Source organism: Sus scrofa, chromosome 18 (assembly GCF_000003025.6).
Source record: "Sus scrofa isolate TJ Tabasco breed Duroc chromosome 18, Sscrofa11.1, whole genome shotgun sequence".
Taxonomy (NCBI): Eukaryota; Metazoa; Chordata; class Mammalia; order Artiodactyla; family Suidae; genus Sus; species Sus scrofa.
The window spans coordinates 40,579,000-40,599,141 of record NC_010460.4 but is presented as its reverse complement, the minus strand read 5'-3'; the positions used below and the strand labels follow the sequence as shown (position 1 = coordinate 40,599,141).

General features: G+C 44.4%; 1 long non-coding RNA gene across 1 annotated transcript in view; it reads right to left on the bottom strand.

The window, feature by feature from the left end:
- Positions 1,764-20,142, bottom strand: part of LOC102162372 — a 28,151-nt gene continuing 9,772 nt past the window's right edge. Inside the window, exons 2-3 of the long non-coding RNA XR_001302400.2 lie at positions 18,697-18,787; positions 1,764-1,803 (exon numbers count right to left, since the gene is read on the bottom strand). This is a non-coding gene — a long non-coding RNA (uncharacterized LOC102162372). The remainder of the gene's footprint in view (positions 1,804-18,696; positions 18,788-20,142) is intronic.

The following is a 20,142-nucleotide window of genomic DNA, read 5'->3' as shown; positions in this document are numbered from 1 at the left end:
AAAAAAAGTCAGTTTCTTGTAGACAACACAGTCTTATTTTTTGATCCATTTTTGTCGATCTGTGGCTTTTAATTTGTGCATTGAGATCTTTGAGAGTCAAACTTATTTCCAATATAGTTGAATTAACATCTAGCATATATGTTATTATTTTCTATTTCTGCCCTTGTTTTTTGTCCCTATTTTTGTCTCCCAGTCTTTTCTGCCTCTTGTGGTTTTCGATGACTTTTTTTTGGCTTCTTAGGGCCACCAGTGTGGCATATGGAAGTTACCAGGCTGGGGTTGAATCAGAGCTACAGCTGCTGGCCTACACCACAGCCACAGCAACACGGGATCTGAGCTACATCTGCAACCTACACCATGGCTCATGGCAACACTGGATCCTTAACTTACTAGCAAGGCCAGGGATCAAACCTGCATCCTCAGGGATACTGGTCGGGTTCATTTCTGCTGAGCCACATGGGAACTCCCTCACTGACCATTTCATATGATTATATTTTCTACTTTTCTTAGCATATCAGCTATAAATATGCTTTTACTCTTTTGGTGGCTGCCCTAGAGATTGCTATGTACAATGTACAACAAATCCAAGTCCACTTTAAAATAACAGGATACTACTCCACCAGTACTATGTGTACCTTATAATAACAAAATATTCCTAATTCCTACTTCCCATTCCTCTTATCATTACTATCATTCACTTAAATTATAGTTAAGCACACATAAGCATATATATGTGTATGTACACACACATACACACACATAGCATACGTAAGTGAATACCTTGGTGCTATTATTATTTTGAGTAAATTTTTGTTAGATCAATTAAGAAAAATAAAAGTTTTTATTTTACCTTCACATGTCCTTCTATAATGATCTTTACATAGATCTGAGTTTCTGACCAACACAATTTTCCTTTAAAAATGTCTTTTCACATTTTTTGCAAGGCAGTTCTACTGGCAACAAATTCCCTCAATTTTTGTTTGAGAAAGTCTATTTCTCCTTCACATTTGAAAGATAATTATACAGGCTACAGATTTCTAGGTTGGTGGGTTGTATTTTTACCTCTCAACACTTTAAATATTTCATTCCACTGTCTTCTTGCTTGCATGGTTTCTGAGAAAAAGTCAGATGTTAGTCTTAGCTTTGCTCACCTACTGGTAAAAGTGTTCTTCTCCTTTGGCTTCTTTTCAGCAATTTTTTCTTTAGCTTGCATTTTCTGTAGTTAGAAAATGATATGCCTAGGTGTAGTTTTTTTTTTTTTTTTTTTTTTTTTTTTGTCACTGTTTTGTATTTATCATGCTTGGTGTTTTCTGAGCTTCCTAGATCTGTGGTTTGGTGCTTGACATTAATTGGGGGGTAAATTTTGTCATTGTTGCTTCATGCACTGCTTCTGTTCTTTTCTCTTTCTTCCTCTGCTGGTATTCCCACTGTGTGTATGTAACGTCTTTTATAGTATTCCCAGTTTTTGAATATTTTGTTCTGCTTTTTTCAAGCTTTTTCCTCTTTGCTTTTCAATTTTTGAAGTTTTCTAATTTATTTATTTGGGCCACATTCACAGCATATGGAAGTCCCAGGCCAGGGATCAAATCTGACCTACATCACAGCTGTGACAATGGATCCTTAAACCACTGCATTGGGCTGGGGGTTGAACCCATGCCTCAGCAGCAACCTGAGCTGTTGCAGACAATGCCAGATCGTTAACTCCCTGAAGACTTCTAATTTATTATTTTCTTTTCTTTTTTTCTTTTTAGGGCTGCATCTGTGGCATATGGAAGTTCTCAGGCTAGGAGTCAAAGTGCTGCCCTAAAAACAAAAAAAAAATAAAAAAATATAGAACATGAAGAACACAAAGACTCAAAACGAGGATATACTTACAGATATCACAAGAACTTTTTTTTTTACGGCCTCACCCATGGCATTTGGAAGTTCCCAGGCTAGGGGATGAATCTGAGCTGTGACTGAGGCCTACCCCACAGCCATGGCAACACTGGATCTGAGAGCATCTGTGATCTATGCTGCAGCTTACAGTCATGTTGGATCCTTAGGCCACTGAGTGATGCCATGTATCAAACCTGAATCCTCACAGACACAACCTCGGGTTCTTAACCCACTGAGCCACGTGGGAACTCACCAGCACTTTATTTTTTATTTTATTTTATTTTGTCTTTTCTCCATGGCATATGGAGTTTCCCAGGCTAGGGGTCCAAATGGACCCCACAGCAACTCGGGATCCGAGCCGGATCTGTGACCTATACCACAGCTCATGGCAACGCCAGATCCTTAGCCCACTGTGCGAGGCCAGGGATTGAACCCATAACCTCATGGTCCCTAGTCAAATTCGTTAACCACTGAGCCAGATGGGAATTCCTCAACCAGCACTTTAAAAAATAAAAAATTATGAAAATTTTTATACCTATGAATTGGGAAACAGACAAAAAGGGCAACTTCCTGGAAAAATTCAAGTCATTGTAACTAAATTAAGAAATGGAAAAGCCAGACTTAGAAACATTTTCTAATGTTTTCTAACTGCATCAGTAGCCAAGTCTACATACAAACAAAATAAACAACATGCTCTTTCCAAGCAGGTCTGCTAAACCTGCAGGGAAAAAATAGATAACTCTTGTCTTATGGCAAACTGCTCTAGAGAACAGAAAATGATGGCAAGTTATCTAGCTTATTTTATGAGGCTAGGATATCTTGAAATCAAGAAAAGACAATATAAGAATTGAAAATGAGGAGTTCTCGTCATGGCGCAGTGGTTAATGAATCCGACTAGTAATCATGAGGTTGCGGGTTCCGTCCCTGCCCTTGCTCAGTGGGTTAACGATCCGGCGTTGCCCTAAGCTGTGGTGTAGGTTGCAGACTCAGTTCGGATCCCGCGTTGCTGTGGCTCTGGTGTAGGCCGGTGTCTACAGACCCGAATGGACCCCTAGCCTGGGAATCTCCATATGCTGTGGGAGCGGCCCAAGAAATAGCAAAAAGACAAAAAAAAAAAAAAGAATTGAAAATGATAAAACAATTCCCTTTATAATCTTAGATTCTAAAATTCTAAATAAAATACCAGCAAATGGAATTCTGCAATGTATTTTAAAATATATCAAGACCTAGGTGGGTGTATCCTAGGATCACAAGGATTGTTTAAGGAGAGAAAAATCTATTAAGGAATCTGCTTTATTAAGAAGAAAAAATATTATTTCAATAGATGCAGGAAGACCATTTGCTAAAATTTTAAAACTTTACAGCTAATTTGGAATAAAAGAGACCCTACTAACTTGCTAAAGAGTATCTCAAAAATAACTTACAATAATTCTTTATGGTGAATCATTACAAATTAAGTATAAGACAGTGCTATCCACTAAATTGAATACTGTGTTGAAGGTTTTGGAAGATTAAGACAAATAAGAGAAATGAGAAGCTATTCAATGAAAAGGATGCAATAAAACTACTATTATTTGTAGATGATTTGAGTCTTCACATAGAAAATACAGTCAGGTCCACAAAAAATTGAAACTAAAGATAGTTCAGCAAAGTTGCTGGAATATAAAATCAATATGTAAATATAAACAGTATTCCTATATACCTCCAACACAATGAGAAAATGTAACTTAAATAAAAGGAATAATTCTCAATGGCAAGAAAAACTGTTAACTCTAAAATACATTCCTAAAACAAATTAAAAATTAGAACCTTATATTTAAGATTTATCATGGACACAGAAGTGATTCTAGTTCATTCATTTAACTACTCTGTGGTACCCCACAGTCTATCTATACTATAATTTATTTATCTATTCTATTGTTTCATGGACATGTGGGTGATTTTCAATTATTTTTATATTATGATCATGCTAATGAAACAAACATTTTATTTATTTTTCGCTTTTTTTTTTTTTTTTTTAGGGCTGCACCCGTGGCATTGGAAGTTCCCAGGCCAGGGGTCGATGGGAGCTACAACTGCCAGCCTACACCACACCACAGCAACGTGGGATCCAAGCCTCATCTTCGACTTACACCACAGCTCATGGAAATGCCAGATCCTTAACCCACTGAGCGAAACCAGGGATTGAACCCGTGTCCTCATGGATACTAGTCAGTTCATTACTACTGAGCCACAATGGGAACGCCACAACAAACATTTTAAATATATGGCTCCTTGTGTGTAGATGCAAGATTTTTTTTCTAGGGTATTTCTAGAGGTAGAATTGCTGGTTCATGCAGTATGATATTTTTTCAACTTTGTCAGATACTCTCAAATTTCTCTCCAAAGCGATTTTACCAATTTACACTCTTATGAGCAATGTATACATATTCCTGTCATTCCACTTCCTCCTTAACCCTTGGTTTTATCAGACTCATTACATTTTTTTCCCCTGATGTGATAGTTATGAATGGCATCTCATTGCAAATATCACAAAAATGTAGACTCCTAATTAAGAATTATAATTTTGCTTCTCTTCCCTGCTATTTCCTCAGGATTAGAACTGCACTGGTACCATCCTAGAGACTCCAGTTTTGTGGATGGAATGAGTGAATGAAGGATCACCAGTGAGGCCGAGCAAGGCTCTTTAGGTGTGGGAAGCAAGACTATCCCTACACTTGTGTTTAAATTTCTATCTGAAATCAGCATGTCATTGAGGGGAAACAGAAACCACTGCTTTAATGAGAGACAAAGTCTGTCAAACTGTCAAAATGAGGGTGACACTGACCACTCAAACACTTAGAAAAGGCACTGGGAGTCCAAACACCTTACCCCATTCCCCTTCCAACTGGTAGGATTGCAACTGAATATTATGGACAAATTTTTCAAGCTCCCCGAGTCTCATCTTAAAGCAGAGGTGATGATAATAACACTCTTTTGGAATCCTGAACAGAGAACACATAGTTCACTAGTTAGAGCTTTTTAAAAGTTCTATTTATTTATTTATATATAGGGCTTTTTAGGGCTGCACCTGCAGCTTACAGACGTTCCCAGGCTAGGGGTTGAATCAGAGCTACAGCTGCTGGCCTACACCACAGCCACAGCAATGCCAGATCTGAGCCTTATCTGCAGCCTGCACCACAGCTCACGGCAACACCAGGCCAGGGACTGAACCTGTGTCCTCATGGATTCCAGTCGGGTTCATTAACCACTGAGCCACAAAGGGAACCCTTATTTATTTATCTTTAAAGACTGCACTGGGGGCACTGGAAGTTCCCAGACCAGGGACTGAATCTGAGCCGCAGCTGTAGCCCATGCTGCAGCTATGGCAATGTTGGATCATTTAACCCACTGTGCCAGGCTGGGGATCAACCCAAGCCTTCACTGTAGGGACAAGAGCCACTGCAGTCAGATTCTTAACACATTGCCTCACAGGGAGAACTCCCACTAGCTAGACCCTAAAGCAAAAATAGCAAACCATCATCTAACCTCAGACACCCCACCCAACACAAAATGCCTCAGTTGGTACAAAAACAGTCTTCCATCAGAGATCTAGTTGGAATCTATGGATCGGGTAGTGCCACTCTATGCTTCACCCATGGTGTCTTCCAGGAGTGCCTCAAACTCGTAGTTCCCAGTTGGCTGGCATTTCTGGGACATTTTCATTCCAGTCTTCTCCCTGCTCACCTACCTACCAATCCTCTCACCTCTGTTTGACTAAACACAAGCCACCCTATCCTTCACCCTGTTTACTGAATAGTCACTGAGCTTGTTCCCTCCCAAGAACACTCCTGTCCTGAGCTGCCCTCATAACGGGTTCTTCGCTCTCCATTCTCCAGGCACTCAGCTCTGAGACATGGCCACAAGCATATGGCAGATCCAAGTCTTCGGGAGACGGCATATTATATAATTGGCCGGACTCTACTTAAGAAAAACATCAAATATGGATACAAACATGTTGCAATTTTCTACCTCTCGCCTTGCTGACCATTCTGCACATTCATTGAGACAAGGAACCTCTAAATGACTACATTATGAAGGAGGTGACATGAAGCAGGACACAGTGGGGGCCTCCCAAGTACAAAAGCTCTCTGTGTCCTCCATGTCTTGTTTGCAGAAAAAAGCTGGAGTCTCCTAGATCTTCTCTGAATTCCAAAGAGCAGATTCACACAGATACCAACCAGGGAAGTGAAGGAACACAGAAGAAAAGCAAAATCTTTTCCAACATAATCTTTTCTCAGGATTGTTAACTTAAACGAATGCTTTGGTTTATGACCCCAAACTATCGACATAATGTCTGGTAATTTCAACCAGCTGGCCACAAATGGACTTAAAGTTGATGACACCAGGAGAGTCAATTAAGAACTGAAGCTCCGAACCATCACAAAAGCTCTAATAATCAAATGCCACAACCATCGATCGCTTTTGCTCCCTACGAGAAGGAAGTAAGGGTTCACAAGACCACGTTTACTCGTTTGCTCTGTGGGAACATACAGATCAAAGACAGCAACCCAGGAAATCTACAAGTGAGGTCTTATCAGGAAGCTGAAATCACCAAGACTCTCTACCTTTGCTGCCTTTAAAAACCTCGCGCTCTGGCAGCCAGCAAGGTGGATGTGAGACAAATCTAGGTCTCCCTCCCATCTTCCAGATTGATGCCTTCCCCACTAAAAAAATCTTTCTTTGCTCCAAATTCCGATGTTTCTGTTTGTTTGGCCTCACTGTGCATCAGGCACACAAACGTGGGTTTGACAACTTGAGGAGGGGGTGACGCACCCCAAACCCCAGCCTCTCAGATTCTTTCCTCAGCAGCAATGACTTTCACACCACAGGACTTCAGCAAACCACTGCCAAGAGCCACCCTGTTGACCTTGGTATAATTTAGAACTGCTCCAGTTCTGAAATCCTAAACTTCAGGTTTCCATTCTGATCACAAATGCCCTCCTCGAGCTCTTTTATTCTCATGAAAGACCTCTGTTACTTTTTTTAAAAAAAAATTATTTTATTTTTTTGTCTTTTTAAGGCCACACCTGTGGCATATGGAAGTTTCTAGGCTAGGGGGTCAAATCAGAGCTACAGCTGTGGACCTACACCACAGCCACAGCAATGCCAGATCCAAGTCACATCCACAACCTTTGCCACAGCTTGCAGCAATGTTGGATCCTTAACCCACTGAGCAGAGGCCAGGAATCGAACCTGCATCCTCATGGATACTAGTCGGGTTCTTAACCTGCTGAGCCACAATGGGAACTCCAAAACCTCCATTACTTTTGCTTCGATTTGATCAGCCCTCTCTGGCACTACTCTCTCTTCCTGACTGTATGCTAGGCTACTGTTAGAGTGAGGAGAGGCTCTCAGGGAACACAATTTAAGAAGGCACTCACACGCAGGGTAACACAAGTGCAAGGTGTACATTATGTGCCATAATGTATTACTTTAATTACTCACCATCACACTGAACTTTCTTAAAAACTAGACTTCTCTTTCCACCAGCCAGGCAAAACCCGTCCTCGATCCATCCAACCATCGTGTCGCCCAAGTGACTGAAAATTACTGAACAGCTGATGAAGCGCTGCAGATGGGCCAGGACAAGTTACTGAATCCCTCTCCAGCTCAGTGCCAGCTCTACCAGGAGCCCCTCTGCAGGTCTGAGGATGACTGCTCTCCCCGTTCCATGGGGCAGTAGGGCAGACAGTGTTAGTCCTATTCCTGCCTCTCTTTGAAATAAATAGTAATGACAAGGTCATCAGATGCTAACGCTTTTAAATTTCTGCCTTCAGGTCTCCATTTCCCTCCCCCCTCAAAGCCTTCCTTCTGTCCAAGGCCAAGCACTGGACCCAGGCTGGGCTGCTCTCTGATCCTAACATCCCTCTCCTCCACTCAGCGGTCTCCTGTCTCTCCATCCCCAAGACACACAGAACTCAATCCCTTTTTTCTCAAAAGCCAAACTCCTCCTTACAACCCCAGGACGCCCCCTCACTACCTCCCATTCCCTGTCCTATGGCTTTCCTTCCTCTCACGCACAGAGCACTCTGTAGGCGCCAGCGCCCCTTTCGAGATGCCCATCCGTCACCCACACACACGCCAGCGCCTTTCTGTCCCTCCACTTCCCCACCAGTGGCGTCCCACCTGCAGGAGCCCCTTCCCCCGAGAGGTTGCTCTCCCCAGCATTCAGCAAACGTGTTCATCCCACCTCTGTGCCCCTTCCTCCTCTCAGGGCTGTCTGTCCTCCGCCAGGCTGGCCTCCTTCCTCTCTGCTTCTCCTCTTCCTTAAGCATCAGCGGCTCTAGGCCCGAGGATGGAAAGAGACCAGGAGCTCAGAGGAGCAGCCACGACCTGTCCCAACTGCACACTCAGAGGAGGGGACGGTCGGGAGGCTGAGGGGGACAGGAAGGGCTCTGTCCTCTAGAAAAGCAAAGCCAGGGCGCCTCCGTGCAACAGGGATGTGCAGAAGGGGGCCTGGGTTCACCCAGAAGAGGGTGCAGAGGACTGCTCCTCCACCAGGCCTCAGCAGCTTCTGGTGAAGAAGCAGCACATGCTGGCCCAGCATGACAATAAAGTCGCAGCCTTTGCCACCTGCGTATTTGGCTCACTTGTTACCAGGGTGGTGTGCGCCACCTCAGAGGCCTCCCAGGCTCAGACGTCAAGCTAGAGCAGGTTCATGTCCAGAATGGGAGTGTGGGTTGTGTGGGGTGAGGTGCCAGAAGTGGGGGTTGCAGGAACAGCTGGGCGTGAGGAGATGCGGAGCGCCGGGCCTGGACTCTGGGGTTAGAAAGGGTTGAGCCCAGGGCGAAGGCAAGGTCAGGATGGAGAAGCCTTCAGAGAAGGGCCTCCTGCACTGGGTCCCCCCTCCACCTCCAAGGCCTCATGTCCCCAAGATGTTGCTGCCTGGGGCATCTAGACTTGCTCTGCACTAGCAGCCTCTGGGCACTGCTCCCCTGGTGGTAACACAGGGCAGCATCCTGCATCCCCACCCCGGATGAGCTGAAGGAGGTCAGGGACCTGCCACCCAGGCTCACAGTTCTGATGGGGGTTGAGCATGGCTTTCTTCCTTCACAGAACTTTGCAGGGCAGAGGGCGGCTGTCCTTCCCTAACTACTGACACCAGTTTCTCAGCTTAGAAAATGAACTTTTCAGGAAACAACGAAACTTTTGAGGGCAGGAACTCCGACCTTTCTTTATGTGCCCCCCATGACCCAGCAACCTCACCTGGGTCCCTGGTACCAGAATGCCACCTATAATCCACTCTCCATTCCAGGGGCAGGTAAGGAATCTGAAGCCTCAGAGGTTCAATGGGGTTAGGGACCCTCCCTGTCAACCAAAGCCTGAAGGTTTTCTAACCCCTTTTTCCACGCCTCCCTTCCTTGACCTGTGCTGACACCAAAGAGATGGTGGCAGCACCGTGGGGCAGTGTTTGTAGTCCAGGGTCACAGGAAACACTTGAATTCTAGCTTCATGCCAGTGACTCTGCTGAATACTACACATGGGTTCTCGCATTTGACCACAACAAGCCATGGGCAAGGTAGCGTTGCTGTCCTTGCTTCCACATGAGGGAACTGAGGCTCCCAGTCAGTGACCGGCCCAGGGTCACACAGCAGTCCAACCAGAGTCTCCTCATGCTCTGAGAGCAGGCTGCTTGGCAGAGGTACCTTAGAGCTCCTCATCCCTATAATTTTTCCAACAAGTCCTAAAGGTTCTTTTTGGTTTTTGTTTTGGCTGCACCTGCGGCGTGTGGAAGCTCCTGGGCCAGGGATCAAACCCACACCACAGCAGCAACGTGGGTTGCTGTAGTGACACCACCAGATCCTTAACCCACTGCACACAAGGGAATTCCAGGCCTAAAGGTTCCAACTCTTACGGTGAGATCAGAAAAGTCCTTTGGAGGAAGACTGACAAGTGAGACTTGAAAATGTTTGGCGGGTAGACATCTGGGATTTATTTCATTCAGCCCATGGTGGGCAGAGGCTTTAGGCGGGTAGGGCAGGGGCCTTAGGCAGGCAGGGGCCTCTATGGGGTGATTCTCCCCTCTCACACCTCCCAGTAGGAAAGATAATGTTCAGCTTGCTCTTTTGCGTATCCTGCTGTAGGCGAAGCATGTTGTTTATATTATGAAGCTTTTCCAAGTGGAATACTAGGTGTGGGAGTTCTCTGACACTGCGGGTTAAAGACCTGATGGTGTCCCTGCAGTGGCTTGGGTTGCTGCTGCGGTGTGGGTTTAATCCCTGGCCCAGGAATTTTCTCATGCTGCAAGTGTGCCCCCCCAAGGAAGACTAGATGTGATCGGGAGAGCTTTTCTGCCTCTGTTCCCAGGTCAGTAGTGGTCCATCTGAGCAAGAGGGAGTTGTACCAGCTTATGGCCTGTGACCTACAATTCTTCACTGTGTCTCTACCTGGCAGATGATGGATTAGCATCTTCATGTGAGCCAATTCCTTCAAGAAATCTCTCTATATAAATGCTTTGTTGGGAGTTCCCATTGTGGCATAGTGGAAATGAATCTGACTAGGAAACACGAGGTTGTGGGTTCGATCCCTGGCCTTGCTCAGTGGGTTGAGGATCCAGTGTTGCAGTGAGCTGTGGTGTAGGTTACAGATGTGGCTCGGATCCGGTGTTGCTGTGGCTGTGGTGTAGGCTGGCAGCTGTAGCTCCTTAGACCCCTAGCCTGGGAACCTCCATATGCTGTGGGTGCAGCCCTAAAAGACAAAAAGACTACTAAATAAATAAATAAAAAAATGTTTTATTGGCTCTATTTTCCTGCAGACCGCTAATTAGTACAGATGTTGAAATGCTATACTGCAGAGAAAGAAACTGTGTGAGGAAAAGTCTTTAGTTTAAAAAGTGGGAAGTTCTGAGAGAAATTCATCTTGTGCCTGGGAGTTCCCATTGTGGTTCAGAGGTAACGAATCTGACTAGTACCCATGAGGACGTAGGTTCGATCCCTGGCCTCACTCAATGGGTTAAGGATCCAGCGTTGCCGTGAGCTGTGGTGTAGGTCACAGACATGGCTCGGATCTGGCTTTGCTATGGCTATAGCATAGGCCAGCACTACAGCTCTGACTTGACCCCTAGCCTGGGAACTTCCATACGCTGCAGGTGTGGCCCTAAAAAAAAAAAAAAAAAAGAAAGAAAGAAATTCATCCTATATCTGAAACATTCTTTGAATTAACAGGTTGAAATGCTATAACTCTGTGGTTTTCCTACACCATTCCTCTTAAGGATTTGTCCTTTAGAGTCGTGGTTTAGGAGAATAGTTAAAGTAATGAGTCCTGGGAGTAGAAATAAAATTTGTATTTTTGTTGTTGTTGTTCAGCTGCAACAAATCACAGACTTTAGTGAAAAAAGAAATTTATAGGATTTATTGCTTTGTGTAACCTGAAATTCCAAGATGAAGCCACTTCTGGCTGGCGAGATGAGGACTCAAAGGACGTAATCCATTTTTTAGTCTATCTCTATTTCTGGGTCTTGACTTCCCCTGCGTTGGCCTGTCACCCAATATTTCAAAGCAGCACAGGGTCTTTCATGACTCTCTGGCTAATGATCCAAGAGAAGAGCCCACTCTCCAATAGTTTCAACGAGAGTTCCAAAGCTGACGCTCCATGATTGGCTTTGAGATTACCTGTCTCTGTATTTACATGAACTTCCTTCTTTTGGCTTCAACCTGTTGAAAAGCAAGGTGAGACTCTCCTTTCTTTCCATAAAGGAAAATACCTGCATGCATGTGCTTATACAGAGATATCAAGCCAGGTATAAGAGGCACACTGACACATTCCTCAACAGTGACACTGAGTTCATAAGATCCACCTCACAACACTGGGTAAACTGCTTCGTGTACACTGATTTGAAGGTAACTATTGCTTAAAAGTTAGTAAAACTTTTATCTTAGTTTCCTTTGTCAGTGGTACAAATCTGTCTCACAAAGTCAAATGCCTTTCCCCAAAATATATTTATATGGGAGAAACATACCTGATGTTATTGACGACTCTGCAGTGATTACCCCTAAAGTGTGGAAATAGGGGAAGGAGTGTGTATGTGTGTGGTTGTGAATGAATAGTGCTGAATGCATAGGTTTAGAAAGGATTTGAAATCCAAAGAGCTTTCATTTTGCTCTGCAAGGCCTGAAATTAATTATTCTTTTTGCAGCCATGACAAGCCTGAGGTATGCCTGGTATGTGCTTGGTCTCTTTTAAAAGGCTACAAAGTAGGGATGCTATTCTTTTTTTTTTCCTTTTCATTTTTGGCGCCCCATGGAACATGGAGTTCAGGGCCAGGGATTAGATCCAAGCTGCAGTTATGACCTAAGCCACGACTGCGGCAATGCTGAATCTTCAGCCCTCTGTGCCAGGCCAGGGATTGAATCTGCATCCCAGAGCTCCTGAGATGCCACTGATGCCATTGTGCCAGGGTGAGAACTCGAAGAGGGTGCTATTCTTACGCTTCCTAATTGATGGCCTGGGAACCAACCAGTGTGAGCAGATGCTTACTCTCGTGCCGCTCTAGTGTGAAGAAGGGTTCTGGAGGCCCCACTGTTCCATCGTTTCTCCTTCACTGATTGACTCCTGCAGATGTCCAGGGAGGACCTGAAGGCTGTTATCAACTGACATGGAGAAAACCCAATATTTTAACAACTAGTGTGGCTGTACAGGTGTCACTGGCTGGATGTTGTGACTGGCCCAGGAGACAAAGTGGCTAACTATCATTTTCTCTTTTTAGGTTTCACAAATGGAAGTCTGTATTTTCCATATCCTGTGGTGCTCAATGAGTACCCTGGCTTCCTTGTTCCTTAGTTCCTGTGGCCCACTGCTTTTATTTTATTTTATTATTATTATTTGTCTTTTTGCCATTTCTTGGGCCGCTCCCGCAGCATATGGAGGTTCCCAGGCTAGGGGTCGAATTGGAGCTGTAGCCACCGGCCTACGCCAGAGCCACAGCAACGCAGGATCCGAGCTGCGTCTGCAACCTACACCACAGCTTAGGGCAACGCCGGATCGTTAACCCACTGAGCAAGGGCAGGGACCGAACCCACAACCTCATGGTTCCTAGTCCGATTCGCTAACCACTGCACCATGACAGGAACTCCAGGCCCACTGCTTTTAACCAAAGACCGATCATCCCTCTGTTTTGTAACAGAGGTTATAAAACAGGTTAAGGACCTGATGTTGTTTCCATGAGGATGCTGGTTAGATCCCTGCCCTCACTCCGTGGGTAAGTATCCGGGGTTTCTGCAAGCTGCAGCATAGGCTGAAGATGCTACTAGAATCCAGTGTTGCTATGGTGTAGGCTAGTAGCTGCAGGTCCGATTCAGCCCCTAGCCCCGGAATTTCCATACTCTGCAGGTGCGACTGTAAAAAGATAGAAAGCGGGGGCAGGGGGAGCTAGAGTTTGAAATTGTGTTCATTAAAAAAAATGGTAACATGAGTTAAGAAGAGTTAACTTGGGAAGAGAAGTTGTTTGATTTTCTGTGTGGGTTGTGGGTGGGAGGAGTGCAAGGGGCTCATCCACTCACACCTGGTTGAAGCTTGAGTTTAGACCAGGCTATGACTTAGGGGCACAGCTGACACCAGTGGGAGGGCTCTGGGAGATGACTACATCTGGGTGAAGTGAAGAATGGATGCAGAAGAGCCCCAGGGAAGTTTAAATAAGTTCCAGTCTTAGCCCCAGAAGCTTTTTTTTTTTTTTTTTTTCTTTTTCAGCTGTGCCCACAGCATATGGAAATTCCTGGGCCAAGGATCAAATTCGAGCCACAGCTGCAGCAACCCAAGATCCTTAACCCACTGTGCTGTGCTAGGGATTGAACCTGTGCTGTCACAGAGACAACGTTGGATCCTTAACTCATTGCGCCACAGCAGGAACTCCCAAAGCTTTAGACTGAAGAAATATTTAAGCCTACCCCTTCTGCTTAAAGGTTGAGGTACTATCTTTTTTTTTTTTTCCCCCGCACCCACAGCATATGGAAGTTCCCGGGCTAGGGGTCAAATTGGAGCTGTGGTGGCTGGCCTACACCACAGCCACAGCAATGCCAGACCTGAGCTGTGTCTGTGGCTTACACCACAGCACATGGCAACACCGGATCCTTAACCCACTGATGTGGGGCCAGGGATCAAACCCAAGGTCTCCTGGATACTAGTCAGGTTTGTTACTCCCAAGCCATGATGGGAACTCCTTGAAAGACCTGTTTTTAATTTTTTTTCCTTTTTTTTTTAAAGCAACTTGGATTATTTTTAAATGATTTTTTTCCATTATAGTTGGTTTACCGTGTTCTTTCTGTCAGTTTCGTCTGTACAGCAAAAGTCTCACATCTATATACATTCTTTTTCTCACATTATCCTCCATCATGTTCCATCATAAGTGACTAGATATAGTTCCCAGTGCTATACAGCAGGATCTCATTGCTTACCACTCCAAATGCAATAGTTTGCATTTATTGCATCTATTTAGACTCCCAGTCCATCCCACTCCCTCCTCCTCTCTCTTGGCAATACAAGTCTGTTCTCCAAATCCATGAGTTTCTTTTCTGTGGAAAGGTTCATTTGTGCCGTATATTAGATTCCGATTATAAGTGATATCATGTAGTATTTGTCGTTCTCTTCCTTACTTCACTTGGTATGAGTTTCTAGTTCCATTCGTGTTGCTGCAAATGGTATTTTGTTCTTTTTTATGGCTGAGTAGTATTCCACTGTGTATACATACCATATCTTCTTAACCCACTCATCTGTCGATGGACATTTAGGTTGTTTTCATGTCTTGACTATTGTGAATAGTGCTGTAATGAACATGTAGGTGCATGTATCTTTTTCAAGTAAGTTTTGTCCAGATATGCCCAAAAGTGGGATTGCTGGATCATATGGTAGTTCTAGATTTGGTTTTCTGAGGTACCTTCATACCATAGCAGTTATACCAATTTACATTCCCACCAACAGTGCAGGAGGGTACCCTTTTCTCCACACCCCCTCCAGCACTTGCTATTTGTGGACTTGTTAATGATGGCCATTCTGACTGGTGTGGGGTGGTATCTCATAGTACTTTGATTTGCATTTCTCTAATAATTAGTGATGTTGAGCATTTTTTCATGTGCCTGTTGGCCATCTGTATATTTTCTTTGGAAAAAATATTTATTCAGGTCTTTTGCCCATTTTTCATTGGGTTGTTGGGTTTTTTTTTTTTTTGCCATTGAGTTATAGAAGTTGTTTGTATATTTTAGAGATTAAGCCCTTGTCAGTTGCATCATTTGAAACTATTTTCTCCCATTCTGTAGGTTGTCTTTTGGGTTTTTGTAATGGTTTCCTTTGCTGTGCAAAAGCTTGTTAGTTTGATTAGGTCCCCATGATTTATTTTTGCTTTTATTTCTGTCGCCTTGGAAGTCTGACCTAAGAAAACATTTGTATGGTTGATGTCAGAGAATGTTTTGCCTATGTTCTCTTCTAGTGCAACTCGGATTATTTGATGTATGAATCTCCTTTTCCCTCAGGTAACTGTGAAAGATCAAAAACCAAAGTCCAGAGTTCCCATCCTGGCTCAGTGGTAATGAGCCCAACTAGTAACCATGAGGATGTGGGTTCAATCCCTGGCCTTGCTAAGTGGGTTAAGGATCTGGCATTGCCAGGAACTGCAGTGTAGATTGCAGATGTGGCTCGGATCTGGTGTTTCTGTGGCTGTGGCATAGCCTGGCAGCTGCTGCTCCAATTCAACCTCTAGCCTGGGAACTTCCATTTGTCCTAAGTGCCGCCCTAAAAAAAATGAACAAAAAAACTGAAGTCCCTTTCAAAGTAATAGAGATTCAAGGCAGATGTTACAAAGTTCAGGAAATACTCAGCAACTTTAGAGGCTGGTATCTCTCCTGTGTCTGATTTGATGTGTTCTGATTTGTTTTTTGGACTTTGTTTTTTTTTTTTTTTTTTTTTTGTCTTTTTGCCATTTCTTGGGCTGCTTTCACGGCATATGAAGGTTCCCAGGCTAGGGGTTGAATCGGAGCCATAGCCGCCGGCCTACACCAGAGCCACAGCAACGCAGGATCCGAGCCACATCTGCAATGTACACCACAGCTCACGGCAATGCCGGATCCTTAACCCACTGAGCAAGCCAGGGATCAACCCGCAACCTCATGGTTCCTAGTCGGAGTTGTTAACCACTGAGCCACTATGGGAACTCCTGTTTGGGGCTTTCTACTCAGCATCTCTTCTGCCCCCCAAAACTAGCACTGGTTATGGGCGATGACAAATGGCAGCACATTCTAACTGGGTAACAGACCTAAGACCCTAGCTTACAAGATCAGAGTCAATTTGGTGGTATATCATTTTGATGCTGGTTTTCACACTTAATTCCTGTGCTGTTAATGATAGTATATTGTGGGTTATATGGGATTTTTAAAGTTATCCTGGTTGTTTTACTCTTAGTGTGTAACTTAGAGCTGGGTATTGGAAGCTTAGTGTCCCCTTAAGAGGCAGAAGCGTGACGGGCTACCCTTCACACCGAATCCTGGCATTGGGGAACCCTGCCTCACTTCAACCCCTAGTCCTAGAGCAGTGGCTTGACTGTCCCTTAAAGGTCATTTCTGCCCTGCAAAGGTCAAAAAAAAAGAAGAACAATAACTAAGCTGAGGCAAAGTGTCAAGACCTTTAGGAGTTCCTAAGACTTTTAGGAGTTCCCTGTTGTCTCAGCAGGTAAAGGATCTGGTATTGTTACTACTGTGTCATGGGTTTCGATCCCTGACCCCTGAACTTCTGCAAGTGATGGGTGCAGAAAAAAAAAAAAAGTGTACAAAATGTCAAGACCTTTGGCTTTATCCTAAAAATGAAACGATTGATATTTTTATAAAAAATAATAAAAATAAATTTTAAAAAAATGTAAACATGTATGTGTGACTGGGTTACCTTACTGCGCAGTAGAAAATTGACAGAACACTGTAAACCAGCTATAATGCAAAAAATAAAATCATTATAAAAAATAAAACTAAAGATATTGGTAATGATTCTCCGTATAACATCTTGCGTCTGTTACACAATCGATTTAAGGGACGGTATTCCATTGTTATAGAAAACTGCTGAGTCCAGTGACAGGGAAGTGCTAAATATTGCATCCTCATACATGATCTCTCTTGATTGACTGACTAAAGCATTATACCAAGAAAACAAGAAAAATGTGACACTGTAAAGCCTTGGGAATTATAAGTTGTAAAACAGCAAATAAATTGAATTGCAAAAGTGTATGATTCTCAAACATTCTTCTGCCCTCTCCAAATGGCCACATCACTCCTAGCACTAGTAGCATTGGGTCACTCATGAATAACTCTGTCTTGGCATCTCTAGGGCCCTCAGAGAAGGAGAAAAGGATGGAGGAGTTGAGGACAGAGTGAAAAGATTAAGCATTCCCTATAAAGAGGAACTGCCCTGCAGATAGAGAGCGTGCTGACTCACTGCTTATTAATGGAGGCCAGGCACGCAGCAGGTCCACTGATGCATATGTCAGTGGGGTGGGGGAGGCTGTGGAATCCTATGTTCTTTGCTTTAGGCAAACAAAGATCTTTATACTCAGAACCAAAGATCTAGACGGTCAATTTGCGGAATGAATCGTCTCAGAATTACTGGTTAAGTAATTACTGGTTAAGTCTGTGACCATGTACCAAAAAGATTTTTATGTGGCTGGAGGCTTTCCTAAGGTTATTTGAAAGAGCAGGGAAGTTGTGAGAGGTTCACGGTGTCTCCAGGAAAGGCTCTCTGGGTGATGGTATGGACAGTTGTTTTGGTTTTGGTTTGGGTTTGTTTTTTTTTTTTTTTTGCTTTTTAGGGCTGCACTTGGGCATATGGAAGCTCCCAGGCTAGGGGTTGAATCAGAGCTGTAGCTGCCAGCCTATGCCACAGCTACAGCAACACCAGATCTGAGCCAAGTCGTCTGTGACCTGCACGGCAGCTCACGGCAACGCCGGATCCTTAACCCACCGAGCCAGGCCAGGGATCAGACCTGCATCTCCATGGATACTAGTCCAGCTCATTACCGCTGAGCCACAATGGAAGCTCTGTGGACAGTATATTGATACACACAGATGGGTCCACTCATTGTTGCTACTACATTACCCTGTGATGAAAATGTCCTATCGAAAAATGTCCTTTAACTTCCTCTATATTAACCAAGTGCCCCTCAAGATGTATTAAGAAGACAGTAAAAAGTGATTTAAGCACTATATTTTTTCAGATGAGAAGCAAGGCTGGTCTTAGGAGGCCTGAGGCTTTATCTAACCCCTGCTTAAAGATGTTTAGATATTCCAGGAAAACACCTTTCACCATCCCCAACCAAGACTGGATTATGTGACACTTATAATGTGCTCCAGTATCACTTGTGTTTCCACTTTCATAGCCCACTTCATTGTGTGGCACATGAGACCTGTAACGTTCCTACCCTCATCAAAGGAGGTCGTGTATTCCTTAGGGCCATGATTATTGAAGCTGATGCTGTATCCCCATGAAAGAGTATAGAGCCTGGCCCATCACATGTACCCAAGTATTTGTGAATGAATGGCTTAGTGTTAGTATGCTAGATTAACAAATTCGGCCTTGTGGGTTCAACCCTAGAAGGTGGCAAGATGGTAATGCCAATATACGGAAGAGGAAGCACAAAGACAGAAAGAAGAGAGTACCAATGACACTTTCCCGTCCTGTAATGCCTCCCCAAGTCTTGCCTTTATCCTCAAGGATCAATGAAAGTCAAGTATAAATTTGGAAATTGGAATCTAAAATGAAGGAACGCTCCTGACCACACCCACCCTTCACCCTCCCAAGTGGCTATCGTACCTCTGTGGCAGGTTGAGTTTCTTAGGACCAGACTCTAAGATGAAGTTGTGGGTGCAGGTAATTTAATGGGGAGTGCTTCAGGGAACAGCATCTGTAAGGGGCAAAGAAAGCACGATGAAGCAGAGAGAGGAGTTTTGGCTGTGATGTCATCAAAACAAAGAGCTGGCCAATCCCCCTGAGAGCTCATGAGCTGTAATGACCCTGCAGAACTGTCCCAATTGGGGCAAGAGGCCACAACTTATACTCCTGCATGGACCAGTCACTGTGATGCAAGATATCCCTAGAAACAAGGCATGGACTTGGATAGGGTAGCGATTCTTCAGGAAAGAACAATCTGTGGAGTTCCCATCGTGACTCAGCAGAAATGAATTTGACTAGCATCCATGAGGTTATGGGTTCGATCCCTGGCCTCGCTCAGTGGGTTAAGGATCTGGTATTGCCATGAGCTGTGGTATAGGTCGCAAACGTGGCTCAGATCCAGCATTGCTGTGTCTGTGGTATAGACCAGCAGCTACAGTTCCATTCAGACTCCTAGCCTGGGACTCTCCATATGCCGTGAGTGTGGCCTTAATAAGAAAAAAAAGAAAGAACAATCTGTTTTTTTTTTGTTTGTTTGTTTTTTGTCTTTGCTACTTCTTGGGCCACTCCCGCGGCATATGAAGGTTCCCAGGCTAGGGGTGGAATTGGAGCTGTAGCCCCCTGCCTATGCCAGAGCCACAGCAACGCGGGATCCGAGCCGCATCTGCAACCTACACCACAGCTCACGGCAACGCCGGATCGTTAACCCACTGAGCAAGGGCAGGGACCGAACCCGCAACCTCATGGTTCCTAGTCGGATTTGTTAACTACTGCGCCACGACGGGAACTCCAGAAAGAACAATCTGGAGTTTCCACTGTGGTGCAATGGATTGAGAATCTGACTGCAGTGGTTTGGGTCACTGCCGAGGCACAGGTTCAATCCCTGACCTCAGAACTTCCATATGCCGTGAGTGAGGCCATTAAGGAAGGAAGGAAGGAAGGCAGGAAAGAACAATCCCTGGAAAGGGGAAGTTATTTGCAACCATCGGCTGTTAACCAGCAGTTGGGAGAGGAAATACTTTGGTCCTGGCTCAGGGATGGGGGTTAGGAGTTTACAAGGGCACAACACACATCCCCACAACTTCCAAATCATGTTCTAACTGAAATGTGACCACACTTCTAATAAGTTCCTACTGAACACCACTCTGCATGACGCATTGCATTAGAAGGTGAAAACACAATACAATGGTCTCTGTCCTCAAGAATCTTCCGGATATTCAGGCAGCTGCTACTTACCACAAATAGAGTGGCTTAAACTGTATCCATCAGAGTTCCCCTCATGGCACAGCTGAAGTGAATCCGACTAGGAACCATGAGGTTGCCGATTTGATCCCTGGCCTTGCTCAGCGGGTTAAGGATCCGGTGTTG